The sequence below is a fragment of the Chroicocephalus ridibundus genome, chromosome 4 (genome assembly GCF_963924245.1).
Source record: "Chroicocephalus ridibundus chromosome 4, bChrRid1.1, whole genome shotgun sequence".
Classification (NCBI taxonomy): domain Eukaryota; kingdom Metazoa; phylum Chordata; class Aves; order Charadriiformes; family Laridae; genus Chroicocephalus; species Chroicocephalus ridibundus.
In genome coordinates this window covers 14635310-14648956 of record NC_086287.1, presented here as the reverse complement: position 1 = coordinate 14648956, position 13647 = coordinate 14635310, and positions in this window count along the sequence as shown.

Sequence of the window (13647 nt, the reverse complement as noted above, 5' to 3'; positions counted from 1 at the left end):
GCAACCCCCACAGCTTTTTCATAGGTGCTGTCAAGATTATTTTAATTAAAATAATATCTATACAGAGGTTAATGAAAACTGGGAAAAAATTCCAGCAGGAGTTTGTCATCCACTGCTCTTTATTAGCGGGCTCATGAGAAACCAAATTCCCAGTCCCCACAACTCGTGGTGACCAAGTAGGATGGGGAAAAGAGCCCTGGATGGCTTCCACAGAGCTACAGCTCCAGCTCACCCACTTTACCGTGTACATCCAGAGCCCTTTCCAAAGAGCGACCGTCAGACAAAGTCCTTGGTATTCAGTCCATCCTCCTTACTCTCCTCAGAAATGCTAATGGCCATGGGGCATATAAAATCTCCCTCATTATGTCAAATGCTACTTTGATAGCACCACAGACATAACCTGAGATCACCTGTACTATATCAAAGATAAGACAATTTAGTACCAAGAAATGCATTCCTTCTTATACATTTTAAAAACAACTATATGGTACCACATGTGGGAATCCAATGCTTCCAACAATAAATGCACTCAGAGAGACGCACTCACTACAAATTTTTTTAAAGCAGACTAGTCTGCGCTTTAAATAAATCCTGCATATAATTAGGCAAATCGATATCTACTGAGCAATATTTTTCTTTTTGCAGTTAGCAACCCTCACTTAGTACTAAACCATATCTCTGCAAACTGTTAATCTAGTAAATTACAGGCTTTCATTCAAACCAGCTCAGTTTGTTTCTGTGTATGGTTACAACCCACAAACTTTGCAGGCTGTTTCAGTAAAGCTTCTTGCAGTAACACTGGTGAGTGTATAGCTTGCTCGTTACTAATTCTTCCTCCATTTTAAATACTATTTACTCACTGCTTGTGTATCTTTCTTTGTGCGTAGGTGACAAAAGGCACATCAGTCACCTTTTGGAACGCAAAGCAACGCCATTGGAGCCAGACTGATATAGCTTCAGGCTTCTCTTCTAACACAGCTACCTGTTTTTTCTGTGCTCTCACTTTCTGTCCCATGACCAAATCACCACCACCACTTGCTTGTTATTTGAAAAACTGGTCACCTCCCCAGATGACCCACCTCCGTGCTGTGAATGTACACCCATACCCACTGAAGAGAAACTGCAGAGACCGTGTCTCTGTATGGGCAGCAGAACTAGCAAAGGTTGTTTTCCTATAGATTTCCACGCTGTTTATTATACTTCCTAATCTCAGTTCTTTACCATGTCCTGTATCACACCCATTACAGCTCCCCTGCTTCCTTCCACCAGACCCCTCGAGCTCATCTCCATATCACAGTGACTGGCAGTTGCTGTAAAAGAAAGCAGCTAATCCCTCACTTTTCCCTTAGCAGAAAACCACCTGGATGCTGATTTTGATAAAACTCGTAGGAACTTAGTATCTATGAGGTGTCGGGACCTTACAGACTTCCCAAGTTATATAGCCGTCAGACATGTCTTGCTCCTGACAGTGAAGCGACCATCCCAATGTGAGGATACTGAGCATGACTGGCAAAAACTCATACTCTGTTCTGGGAAGCAGAGCTCTGAATGTCGTGGCATAACACAGCACAGCTGCCTGAGACTTCTTACAGTCTTACTATTGTGTTACGTCCTGCTCATGTAAAAAACATGCAGTTGTTAAATAAATTATGTATCAGTACCAAAAAAAGCCCTGGGAAACTGGAAGAAATCCCTTATGAGGTCACCATTTCTGCTCTTCATCAAGGGGAGACAGAAAACGGAGGGCCTACTGCAAATAAGGAAAAATCAGTAGGCACAGCCGGCATCAGAGATATTTTCACAGAAAATGTGGCCAAGTGACTGGTTCACATCGCATCTGAACACGTCGTATCTCCCTTGTCCTGCCTGCAAGTGTGAGCGTTGTTCTGTTAGCGGGAACATTTTTTTAATGTAAAGTTGCCAAACATAAATCAGCCTTGAATAGGAATAATTAGAGCAAGTTAGAAGATTAAAACCATGGGAACAAACTGAAATATGCAACAACTTTTCTGTAGCTGTGATTTTCTGCGGGGGAGGCAGGGGATTCTTGTTCTCTCTCACTCACTCTCCGTCGGAGATTTTTCTAGTAAAGGGACCGCATTGTCGCTCCCTCTCGGGCTCGGATTTGCTCATGCCTTTTTTGTGACTGTGATGATGCCTCAAAGCCTCTTCTATTAGCCTTTCCCATTATAAACCTTCTTTAGCTCATAACAGTTCAGATGCTTTCTGAAGTAAGGATAAAGGAGCTCTTCACTCCTCACACACTGCAGTGATTCTGATTACTGGGAGGATATTTGAAATGTAATATTGTGAGGAGAGGTGTAATTATGTCTGTATTTGAATGGAACTATTCTAAGAGGCTCTGCAAAGGCAGACTTTCATGGCTGCTAGAGGCCCTTGGGGTCAAGCAGTTCATTAGGAAATAATCAGGACCTGAAAATGGTCTGGTTGTTTTTTGGATGCTTGGCAAATTCCACCACCTTCTCAGGAATCTGGTATTAATTGTTCTCATTGTAAGCTCTCAGCCTGGTCAGTATGCACTGGCATCGACACCAGTGCCCCTTAGCACTCCTAATGGTACCACCAGTGTGCTTTTTTTTTGCCTGGCTACCGGATGTGGCTGCACCCTGCAACTGCCTTCACACAACAAAAACTACCCTTTCTGCTGAGCCTGGATTTACTTTTCTCTCTCTTTCTTATTGCATCCGATACAAATGAAATAGCAACCCAAATGCTGTTCAGATTAGGGCACGTTTCTTCCTCCCTAGAGCGTATAGCCAGAACCGGCCTCCCAAAAACTTGGAAGGGTGAAGAAGCAGGATAATCTTCCCTCTTTGAACTTAAGGTTTGGATTTTATCCCTTTATGGTTTGTTCCTTCCTATTTTCCTTTTGATATGTTCTCATTTATGTGTGTTCTCAATCCCTGCTTAGCCTTGCTCTGTCCCACCCCCTCAGCAGTGGGACCATTGGCAGTGCCTACAGTAAGGCACGCACCAAAGCCCTTGCACGGTTGCCACTTTAGTTTGCTCTTAATCTTCTGAATAGAAAACATGAGCTTCCTGTCTCCTTTTCTGCCTTCTTCACGTATTTATTCCAGCAGCTTCATAGTGTAAAAATATGTTGTACAGGTGATGGAGAATGCCACCGCTGTTGGAGGAAACCCAGCTTTTCACTTGTCAGACAGCCTGAGCCACGCCAACAGCACTGAGGAGAAGGACAGGTTTCTGCATGCTCTTCCCACCCGTACAAGCACTGGGGCCCAAAACAAGTTGTTTAACAAGGATTTTGCCAGGATAGCCCAAAGTTGGTTTTTCTGCAGAATCTTCCTATGTTGTCTTTTTTATGGCCGCAGCGCTCAGCTTGGCTCCCTCGTCCTAGCGAGACCTGCTGGATGCAAAGCTTGCTTGGAAATCTGGCCTGAGGAGTGACCAACCAGTTTTTCAACATCATCTGTTTTGCAAATACTCCCAGCCAGACTTCAGCAGAGTATGACCCTCTCAACTTATGTCTCAAGGGAGGAACAGATCCAAGTTTGGGATTAAAACACCAAGGCCCCTTGGGAGCGCAGGCTGCAGGCAGCATCAGCCAAGCACAGGCTGGGAGGAGTGCCAGCAATCTCAAGGGCCATTCCTGAGGGATCTCCACAAGCTGGAGTTACAGTCTCCCGGGAACACACAACAGTGCACCCAAAGCAGCCCGGAAAAACACTACAGAAGTCACATCGCCTCTACCAAGGTCAGTTTTAATGCAGCAGCTGAATGTCATGGGTCTCGGTAACCACATCCAATCATGCAAGAATGCCAGAGCTGCTGGAGTCCTTCCACAAAAAATGGGTAGTCTCCACGTTCTAATGTCCTCCATCACAAGAAAAAGTCAAGGCTTTGCCATCCAAAAAAAATAAGCTGAATGGCTGGGCAGCCCATGTGCAGAAACATCTGGACTGGATAGGGAATAACATACAGAAAACAGCCAGCGAGAGTGTCAGAAATTCAGAGAAGCAGTAACTAAACATCATCCTATTTAAGCCCTAGAGACAAAGATATCACACAAAAAATCAAGACCAAAATTGCAAGCTTGTTGTGCAGGAGAAGTCATGAGTACGTAACTCTTTAGAGTGAATGGTTTCCCATCGCTGTCCCTCAGTGAAGCTCCCTATAACTTATGATCGCTTAGAAGCTCAGAGAATAAAGTACCAAAACCTGGTACTGCTGATACCTCCAGTTATCAGGCAGGAAGGAGGAGGCCTGTGACAGTGGTACGACATAAATATGTATAATTTCAAGGAAACAACACGAAAACTTTTCCATGCCTCTGCCTAGCAACACGGTCTCACCAAACGGCGCTAGCAGAGGTGGCGTGCGCATCTGCTGTAGAAAATGCAAAGATAGCCATCTTGTACCACGTGAAGTTGATAATATTGTAGTAACTCAAAACCTGAATTTTTAGGAATAACCATGAATCAGCCTCCTGCAAGTTACTATCAGGAAAAAAAATGCCTTTAAGCAGAGTCATATACTCCAATAGCCATATGCTTAGATATCCAGCAGCAAAGCAAATAACTTTTTGGCTTCTTATGACAAAATATCAGAGTATTTTGCTAAATTTTACTCTAGGATTACAAGGCATCCTAATAAACTTTACTTTCCCTTTAATTAACAAGAAAAACATTGTAATAAATTGTAAACTGTATTTTTTAAAAACATTGGAGGATTAAAAAAAACAAATACTCTGTGACATTTGATGGTGACGCAACATCCGTACCTTGGTCTCAGGGAATTTCAAGTAGTAAAACAGCTCTTAGCAGTAACCACCATCAGAAGGACGCCAGGCATCTAAAATGGGATATTAGCTGAGTTCGATTAATCTGCATATTACTGTATACTTGGATTTTATATTAATACAGTGTAAAGACATTATTTAAGATATGAAGTCTCATGCAGGAAAGCTTGGGTACTCCCACTTTTCCTTGACTCATTATTGCACAATTGAAAATGCTGCCCTGACTTACAGGCTTATATTCAGTCTACGAGGCTCTGCCTCCTTGAGCACACAGTACAGATGGCACTCAATGAACAGTATTTTGAACTCCTCAGCCCTCACAGCACTGCACGTTTCTCAAACCCTGTGGTAGCACCCACTATTTTGCTCTTGGATTTTCTGGTAGCACTCATCACTACCACCTTCAAGCCCAGCCCAAATCTGAAAGGACAGCATGATTCTCCCTACTAGTGCTTCTCTGCCATGAGTGGATAACAGCAATCACATCATTATGCGGTAATTTTGAATCTTTTATTGCTTCCACCAAAGTTTGTAATGGGGTTTTGAAGAACAAACTTGCTTTTGGGAAGATGGGAGGGTTTGATTCCAAATTCATCCTACAGAGGGGTTTCTTTCTCTCCCCCTCGCCCCCAATGTAATCTTTCTTCCAGAGCTGTAGATTGAAACACGGATTCACTCACCACCACTATCAACAGGCTTCAGCAGAAACTGCCTCCCAGCACCATCCAAAAATAAAACCCCACATACCTTTTGTTTGAAAGGCAAGTTCAATTTTACAGACATTTGGCCTCACCGTCATAACTTTCTCCACTCCAGCTTCTCTGCCTGTGCTGGACACCCTCCTTTAACTTCCCCACTCAGTACATTAACACATCACTGATCATTGTTATGCCGTGACAGCAGTAGGAGTACTGTACCTACCTTTCTGATGAGGCTGTACAGTTCCTCAACTTCCAAAGGCCAGCTGGGAAAATGCTTCATGGGCTAAAATTACATTATTGGTATGCACTGTTTTTTGGAACCAGCCCTGTGTTGATGTATTCTGTGTTGCTGTAGTTATCTGTGACATTTATTAGGAGGCATCATCAGATTTGACCCAGCAAGCCTGAAGATGGTCTTCTCTTTAAAGACGTGTAGAAGTCCATTGCTTTTCAGCAAAGCACTGGAACGTGCTTTTGATTTTATGTCCGTGGCACTGGCGCATGCACTTAACTGTTTTTTTATAATTAGATGGACTATTTCTAGATGAGTAATGGAGAGCTACCAAACAGAGTTGTTCCAGTTCATTTATACACGACATCCATTTTTGCAGATGCCTACCTGGGAAAACAGGTCGGGTGTACCGCACGGGCAGGGCTGTGCCTTGCGCTGCTCTTGTCTTCAGGGGTGTTCACTATAATAACTCTCTCTGCATCATTCAGGACCCAATAAATAATTCAGCGGGGTTTCATTACTCCACCAGTCCTGTTTTGTTTACTGGAATATCACCCCGCGGTTCAGCACCCATCTGGCTTTAGGTATAAAACCTGTGGAAAATGTAGCAGTTCACAAAGGCTGGAGGGAATCTTCTCTTTGATGCTGCAGCCCTACAAACTCACGGTACCTTTGATTTTCTGTTTGAGAGAGAAAGTCAACTGACCCGAGAAACTCAGCATAAACTAATCAATACGTACATCGCGTTTCCTTTACAGACTGTGGCAAAGTTCGGTTCTCTCACTGGATTACTCTGAGTTGAAAACAAAACACGTTGGAATTTGGGGAGGTGTTCCAAAGAGCGGCTCAGGATGCTCTGTTCCTCTTACACGTTTAGGGTAAGCCCTGTGAACTTTATTCTCAAAATGCAAACAAAATAAGGCTTGGTCTATACCGCAAAAACTCTGCCAGTAACCCTCCCACACACTAGTAGACACATGGATTGTAACATAAAACACAGCAGGATTTCACCATCACGGAAATACTGTGTAGAGGTGAAGAGAAGTTACCAAATATTTTGTCCAGACCAGCCAGACAAGTGACAATCTGAAGTGTATGGTTATTACACTGGATAGCAATGCTCCTGTGCCCATGAACTTACCTTTGACCTTTACCATTTTAAAAGTTACTAGTGCAGAATATAAACTTATTACTAAACTATTCTGGATTAAAAATAGGAAGCATATATTAACATCTTCAGTTAGATCAATAGCAATACAAATAATTGATTTTCTTTTAGACCATCGGCAAAACCGATAAAAATCCAGAAAAATATTTCTGCTTTTCAGTCCCTTCTCTTCAGAAAGAGAACAAAATCAGTTTGAACTTGAGTAGCAAGTGCCGTTTTATGCGAAAAGAACAGAAAGTTACTCTGACTCACACACACCCCTCTTGATAACGAGTTATACCAGAGGCTTTCTGTGTCTCCCATGCCCTCTAGCTTCTACAAGATGTATTTACCCATCACTGTCTTAGCCTGAGCACGATTATATAGTATTCTATGCAGTCACTAAAAACTTACTAAAACAGAAAGTTAAACGCCTTCCCCTCGCTTCTTCCGAGACACAATTTTTACCTGAAACTGAAACAAAGACATGAAAATGTTTGTCTACGTTCTCGTTTACATTAAAGTCACTTCATATGTCTATAGCAATATAAATGTGCTTCATAGGTACACATTAGATTTATATTAATGTAGGGTCCTCTGTGGGTGCTGTAAAGGCGATTCAGCTCGCCTTAGAAATGCCACCTGAATTCCAGGAAGTGGATATATCAGTCTTGAGTAAAAGAAATGAGTCGTGAGACATATGGGATATTACTTCTTAGTCTGACTTAATCACAAAGCTAAATAAGGTCATTAAATGGTATGCATCGAAAAGCACCTGATGTACAAATCGCAGTATTTTCTAATCAGTACGCTGGAGGCTGTACTTCGTGAAGCCCCATCAGGTTGAATTTCTGATTAGAGAGCAAAACGTGGGAGGGAAAAAATGGGCCCATACAAAAAGATACGCCTGGTGTCCATAGCTAGAGATCCCGCAGCCTGCAGGAGAACGTGATTTTCTTGCACAGTTTAGGCGGGCTGGTGGAGCATGATCAACTTTGACCTCCTGGCTGTGAGAGACAACACAAGTTTGCTTTTGCTTTGACGTGTCACCAAGAGCTTCGGAGCTAGAAGTGTGTTTCACCTGCCAAATTACTAACATCTGTAAGAGTAGGGGCTTGAGCTCAAATCCCACCTGCCCTATCATTAGCGTGGCACCAGTGACAGACCTATAAAGTGTAGCTGCTGCAAATGTTGCAAGGAATACCCAAATAAGCAACAAAACTTGTGGTGAGGGGAAATACTGGTGATCAGAGCGGGAGAAAGGTCTCAGGGACCCTGAGGCTCCCTGGGTCGTTGTTCTTTCTGCGAGTGGGAAAGAGACCAGACGCAGTGCTAAGGCTTCTAGTTACAACAGCTGTAGGTGCTGTTGTTATAAGGTGGTATTCCGTCACCCTTCAGAAAGTCACTGGAATAACTGAATAGGGACACTAATCCTACCAAGAACTTCAGTCACAAAGACATTTCAGTTAGTTAAATGCTAAATGAATGTGGTTTTAAAACACGTAATTATAAAACCAGTGCTTCGACACCCAAGGAGCAAGATAACGCATAGCTCTGCCACTGTCTAGTGGAAAAAGGTATAATATAGACATTTTGTCTTCTTCTGAGAAGCTTAGATAGGAAAAAGAAGCAAAAGGCAGCTTCACATCATGCAAATAAAACTTTTGCACATTGAAGTGTGCAACCTTACCAGGAATAAGCTTCAACTAGAAATAGAAAATGCATAAAGTTTATGAAAAAAGCTTTGACTTCACTGTCAATGTAGGTAAAGTGCTTCAAATGGCTTGGTCTCTGATCTGCTCATCTGTAAGTCTTTTAAAGGAAAACTAAGGCAGTTTTTGTTTAAACTCTGCAGTTCCAGTATTTGAAGGTCAGATCTATTTCCTTTTTCCATTTAATTCTCTGCTTTTATTACATTAAGAACACAAATCAATATTCATTTTCATAACTAATTTAACTCTTTGATAGTGTCTTTAACTATAGAATGATAAAGAAGACTTTTCTAGCCCAGGAGGAAAGGACTGCATTAACTAAGAGTAAAACTTGCTTGGAAAAAAACACACAAACTCAAAAACATCACTGGCAGCATTGTCTTCTTCAGCCTCTCTAGGGGAACCGACATGCTAAAAACTGTCTCTAAGCTGCTGAGCCTCTTCCATAGATAAAATCTGCCTGTCCAGATGGAAGTCACTGCACTGGTATTGTCATCCTTCCCCCGATGAGCTTGCCTGGGAGACGTTTGCAGTTAACAGGCCATTCCTACCCACTAGTAATAATGACTATGATGTTGTTCAATGTAAAAGCATGGTTATATCATGAGCTAAAAATCAAATTATAACTTATCTATGTAACTATTTTAGGAACATATGCTAATTAGAATAATTGGCTCCCTCCACAACAAGAGACAGTGAAGACCTAGAACAGCCTTTACAGCATGTCAGCAGAATAATGGGCAAATTAATGTGGCTGACATAATTGATTTGGACTTTCGAAGTGTTTGCAAAGCTACGAAGAAGCTATAAAGTCTCCAAATAGCCATAGGATTAAGTCCTTTCGTGAAGCTGAAATGGCCTGAGAGGGAGCAAACAAAAAGCAAGCAAAATATCTGGTTTTCTAAACAGCAAAAGAAAAGTGTTCCTTATGATCATGATTTACGACTTGCGGCAAAGCTATATAGGAAGACAGCTGACGGTGCGACAAATGCAGGTCAGTGGGACCTAGCGGGATGGGGAGAGTTGGGGTCCATGGGCTGTCTCCGTCGGCCCTGGGAGAGGAGCAGGAGGCACCCTCCGGCACGGCCAGTGCTCTGGGCCACAGCTGCTGCGGGGAGGACGGGAGCTGGTGAGAGGCAGCGGAGGAGCACACAGCTACGCTCCTCCTCCTGCTGTGGCAGAGCTGGCACCTCGGGGGACAGGCCATGAAGTGCGAAGCAGCCTTTATACAGCTCTCTCCCGGCGGCCAAGAGGAAACACGTCGGCCGCAGGGCAAGGCTGGGGCTCCAGTCTGGAGTTATCAATCCCCGTCCCTTCGCTGTGGAGGGGCTGGGGCACAGCCTGCCTCTGCGGCCCCTGCCAGCCCCAGGGCAACCTGCCAGCCCCTCGCACCGGGGACATCCAGCCTTTCTGACCCGACTGACAGAGGGGACTTTGAGATCAGAGAATGCCGGCAACACTTGACTAGTGCCGAAGGAGACAAAACACCGTCTTAAGAAAAAGAAGGTAACGCACTGAAAACACTAATCTGACTGTCCTGTCCACCTTCCCGTGCTCTGATGTGAACTGTGGCCTCTGGGGGAAACGCCTGGGGTGTCGGGCAGGCAGCTCACAAACAACGCTGCTTACTGCATCCACAATTCGTAATTACACAAATTGTTTAGCGTTTAAAGCCCTCATTGCTTCCTCTCCTTTGCTTCATCTCAGAGTAATCTCCTTTCTATAGCATAGCTGCCGGTGTCTCAAGCACTTACGTCTGCTGGCAATCTTGAGAGCGGTTACCCGAGACAGCCTCGGTAGGGGTTACTCAAGACTGTTGTACCTATGTCCTACCATACATGACTGTCACCTGCAGACGGCCGCACTCCCTGCCGCGTAGTCTCCTCGGAGAATACTGGCTTGCAGACTCTCAAAGAGCAATTGGAAAATCAAACGGATTTCTTACATGTATGATATATGCTGTAGTTCATGGACGCTGAATAGATTAATGCAGTGTTAAATTGCCTCATGTGCTAATGTGACAAGATGCTCTTAGGAAAAGCCATTGAAAAGAACAAGAAATGTGGCACAACAAGGGAAGAAAATAGAAAAGCCAAACCAGAAAGAGTGTAATCGGCTTTTGTGGACAGCCAATATGAGTGTAATGGAGTACCAAGTGGGATCTATGAGTATTTTCTTACACATTAGGGGGAAAAAAAACCTGCCCAGAGGTATGCATTCAGACTTTTAAAGGCAACATTTGCTAATAAGTTAGCTGGGATCACACTTCAGCCCCAGCCAAAAGAGTAATTCTTGCAAACAAGAATTGTGATAAAGCCAAGAATAGAAAGAAAAGATAAATGTTGCAATGATTCTTATTACTCCAAGGAGATGGATCAGAAATCTCCTAGAGACAGTATTGCAATGTTTGGCATAATTTAGAAATGAGAATTATTTACTTTCTGGGGGGCGGGGGAAAAAAAGCTACTATACTCCTTGGACATTTTCTGCAGAAGAGAACAACTTTAGAAGACATAAGGAGCATCCAAACAAGAGGACAATTCTGTGCAGAACAGGGGAAGGATGTGGTGCCGTTTAGAACAGTAAGGAGGCAGCAAATGTATGCGCCATGTGGATCCCTTCCAGCAGCCAGGGCAGCATTCACCTGATTGCCAGAAGCTGTGAGCGCGACCAGCTTGGAAAGAAGTTGCCAGCTCTCAACATGGGTGAGATCAGGCTTGAAATGCCCAGTTCGTCTCTAACAGGTATTCTCCTGTTCTGAAATTGTTCAGCCTGGAAAAATGCACAGACCCAAATTCTCCAGCGTGTTTTAAACTCTTCACCTTTTAGACATGTTCAATCTGCTAATTAGGCATGACAACGCTGGATTAGATAACCAATACCAAAATTTACTACTGCCTGCTGTAAGTTGCTTTTGGCAGTGCTCAGTGTCAGAAGCAATAGCATTAGCTCTGCTCCTTTCTCACACTGCAGATGATGGAAGCTTTCAGGAAGATGAATTAAATTCCACTAACAGAAGAAGCAAAAACGGAGCTAAGTATCTGCAGAGGGCCACAGTGAAAATCCACTCGGGTTGTTTCAAAACGATGCTCTACCAATACATGCAGCAATGTCCTGGTGCATGATCCTGAACCAAAAAGTCAGTCGGATCTAGGAGCAGGAGGCCACCTGTCCTTTGGCAAAAAGCACGCAGCTGAAGAGCTCCTGCCTCTCTGTTTTGGCAGCTGCAAATGCCCATGGGGACAATAAGCTGATATTAGCTCCTCTGTTGTCCATCATCTGGTACCACACCAACTGGCCCACGCCTGCCTTATACCTGATCGGGTGCCACAGCCCTGCATGGTGGCTCTGGGAGCCCATGGGACCCTGGGGAGCCCACCACACCCTCCTGTGTGTCCGCATCCCTGCAGCCCGCTCCAGCAGGCCAGCAGGTGAGTTTGCTTCATGGCATAAGCCCAAGTGGCCACCCCTGCTCACCCACCCCATGTCCAGCTGGGAGCTGCGGTCAGCAGCAAGACAAAAGCAGGAGCAGATGAGTAAATACCTGATCTGAGAGGGATCCCTGTATGCCCTCACTGTGCTTATTTGATGGCCACAAGATGGTGCTTTTTTACTTCCCATCAGCTCAGAGCAGAGGACTGGGCAAAATTCATAACCTTTCCTGGGCCCACATGGTGCTTATGTCCATATCTGTACTGGAAAACCAAACCGCTAGAAAATAAACCGCAAAATTAAAGCCCCAAAATTCTATAATGACATGAAGACAGCCTACAATAAGTTATCCTCAGATATTTCTTTCTTATAAATTTCTTCCCCTTTTGCCTTTACTTGCAAAGTACACACCCAAAGCCTTCCTTTGCACACAGCTTAAATAAACCCTAACTGTTAAAGAAAACACATACTGAAAAACATCTAAAAGCATCAGAACCAAACTATAGTCACGATGACACTGCCTCGCAAACAAGAATAAAAACAGTCGTGCATGACGGATCTGTATTGTCTTGGCTGACTGAATACTAAGTAACTCAGGTTTGGTGCCACACGCACATACTGCACCAACGTTACATTTTCCGCCAGCTTTCAGCATGCCTACGATGGCAATGTAATTAAAATGGAAAGGTAAGTCCATTAGAAACCATACTTTCGCTTATTAAATGTTAATTCCAAAATTGATTTTCTCCAGGGTAGAAGTTTAGGGTTTATTTAAAAGCTGACAAGTTTGGATAATGTTATCAAGAACAGCACTTTTAAAAAATGGAAGCAATTTCTGCCACTTGTTCACAAAGTCAATCAAAGCCATTGACAAGCTTCTAGCGGCTCTGCAATTCCTTCTGCCATGTTCACTGCCTTAAAATTTTAAAAATTAAAATATTAGTGTTTACATCTCTAGTTTTGTCTTGTTGCAATAATAATCTGCTTTTCCTAAAGCTCTGAGCAACTGAATTTTGTGGTGAGGGGTTTCTATCTCTTCCCATCATGGAAAAGGATGCGAGGATACATCCTTTTTTCCTATTCACCTTTGCTTTCATAGTGCTATGGCTCCCTCTCCTTTACGGGCACCCTTGTTTGGTGAGTGTATTGCATTGCAGTGCAGATAGAGATCTTAAAAAGAGACAGAAGATACAACAAGAACAGATCTTGGGATATGAAAGTAACTATTTCTTCCTAAGGGAAAAAAAAACAGCAAACAAACCAAAAAACACTTATCAAAAGTTTCACCCAACCTTCCTCCAACCAGGACAATGTAAAATCCAGCACTGACACTACCAGAATCTGTTTTACACGTTGGGTTTGTGATTTGGTGTAAAATATTAGTCTGAGGAAATCTCTTTGGCTGACAGAAAAAATGCTTAACTTTGTTAAAGTGAAAAGAAGGACCTTTTAGAAGAGATGGGCACTACGGCTGTCATACAATTACACGAAGCAGCCTCAGGTGTCTCTGAGCAGAGAATGGCTGTACATGGAAAAAACAAACTGCCTAAGCATTAAGACTTTAGAGCCAGAGGGGGGCCATGAACACTGCCTGGCTTCTTGATGAATACGAATCATTAAATTACATGTGTTCATCCCAATAA